Here is a 2215-nt window from a genome sequence, read left to right as displayed (position 1 = left end):
GCCTTTAACTCACAACAGTCCTCCTATTTCTTCCTCCTGAGTGTTGGAATTAAAGGCATGCACTACCATGCCCAGCCTAATAAATAAATATTTTTAAATAAGTAAATAAATATTTTAAAAGAGAGCTGGTGAGATGGATCAGAGGTTAAGGAACTTCAAAGCCCAAGGACCAAAGTTTAATTACTCAGTGCCCACTCAAAGCCAGATTCAGAGTGTATTCAGAGGGTACATCTGGAGCTCATTTGCAATGGTTGGAAGACCTAGCTTGACCATTCTCAATCACTCTCTCTCTCACTCTCTCTCCTTTCATCCCTCTCTCTATCTCTTTCACCCACTCTGCTAAAATATATAAACAAATATATTTTTAAGTATACACTATCTAGCCATAGTTTTTCAAGTTTGGGTCATTAGTTAATGCAGTTCCAGTATAGGATTTTTAAGGCAAACAAACAAAATGGCCACATATTTCCTTTTCTGGATATATCTACTATGTTTTTTATCAAAGCTTAATCTGCATATAATTTTTTGTTTTCTTTTTTTTTAATTTAATTTATTAGTTTTCTTTTCAGTAAATACAGGCAGTTTGGTAACATTGTTTAGGCTCATCTGTGATCTACCCCCTCCCATTGGACCCTCCTTGTTGATGAAAATGGGTCGTGCTTGTGGAGCTAGCCCACAGTTATTGGTATGATAAATGCCTCTGCAAATCATGACCCAACATGTGACTCTGACATTATTTCCGCCCCCTCTTCCGCAAAATTTCCCTGAGCCATGTTGGGTTCATTTTTGGTCTGCTTCAGTGCTGAGGTGTTGGGGGCCTCTGAGGCTCTGGCTCTCTGATATGGTAGGCATTGATTCTTCTCTGTGTTGGTCACCTTCCCCCTTGTGCTGGTATCCAGTTCACAGGAAAACATCACCCTTGCTTGTTTCGCCAGTGTGTTTAAAAAAAATATTATTATATGAAGACTATGTTTTACCCAGACCCTTATTAAATGACTAATGTAGTTAATCTATTCCAGTAAGGTCATCCCAACTTTCATTCATATCACTGCTGTTCTTAGGCACTCAGCAATTAAGACTTTTATTTATTTTTTAATTTATTTACTAAAGAGGGAAAGATAATATGGGAACTCCAGCATCTCTAGTCACTCCAAAGAAAATCAAGATGCATGCACCAATTTCTACACCTCTCTGATGAGGGTACTGGGGAATAGAACCTGAGAACTCAGGTCTCAAAGGCAAGTGTGTTAACCACTAAGCTATCTCTTCTGCCCATTAGTTAGATTTTAAATGACCCTAATTTGAATGTGATGCAACCAAATAATTGCTCATGTGCCTGGAATTAACCACCTGGACTTAAAATTACCTCAATACATCCTACAATTATTAATCTTCATAACTTTTGTAAGTAGGATATTTGGTGTATGTTGAATTAGAGACAGTTTTTATTTACGATGAGGTGGTTGAAGTGGTAAATTTACTAAAATTGGAATGATACAGATTAGATCACCATGGCCCCTGTTTTAGAGTGGCAAACAAACTCTTGAAGCGGTCCATATTTTACTTATTTTTTTTATTCATTTGAAAGAGAAAGAGGAGAAAGAGAGAGAGAGAGAATTAGCATCCCAGGGACTCCAACTACTGCAAAGTCCAGATACATGTGCCAGCTCGTTCATTTGACCTAAGTGTATCCTAGGAAATCAAACCATGGTTCTTTGGCTTTGCAGATGAATGTCTTTACCACTAAGCCATCTTTTCTACTCATGTCTTTCACATTTTAAATAAAAAAATAGACATATCAAATTAGTAGAAGATATGGTACTGTTGTATAATCTTGAAAACATATTTCTTCTCAGTCCCAAAGGTGAATTACTTCTCAGTGGATTTTGTCTCAACCAATTCAATGATATTACATTTTCACTATTTTTATGATCAATATAATCATCAAGATGTGTTTGTAGTTTTGTGTAAGTATTCAGTTTGATTATGTTTTGGGGATGTTTTGGTACTTTGGAGATGAGTTATGAGATGTGTATTCATTTTTTCATGATCTAACCTGGTATAGGAATGTGTTCACATGTGTCTTAAAATCTTACCATAACTTGAGGTGGGCATTGTGGCACACACCTTTAATCCCAGCACTCTGGAGGCAGAGGTACTGAGTTCTAGGCACCCTGAGACTACATATTGAATTTCAGGTGTGCCTGGATTAGAA

The 2215-nt window shown here is 36.9% G+C and overlaps 1 pseudogene; it reads left to right on the top strand.

Moving 5' to 3' along the window:
• The first annotated feature begins 1449 nt into the window (after nt 1-1449).
• On the top strand, nt 1450-1563 carry LOC123457223 (annotated as a pseudogene).
• The last annotated feature ends 652 nt before the right edge of the window (nt 1564-2215 follow it).

Source organism: Jaculus jaculus (genome assembly GCF_020740685.1).
Source record: "Jaculus jaculus isolate mJacJac1 chromosome Y unlocalized genomic scaffold, mJacJac1.mat.Y.cur SUPER_Y_unloc_3, whole genome shotgun sequence".
Lineage (NCBI taxonomy): Eukaryota > Metazoa > Chordata > Mammalia > Rodentia > Dipodidae > Jaculus > Jaculus jaculus.
This window is presented reverse-complemented; position numbering and strand designations above follow the sequence as displayed.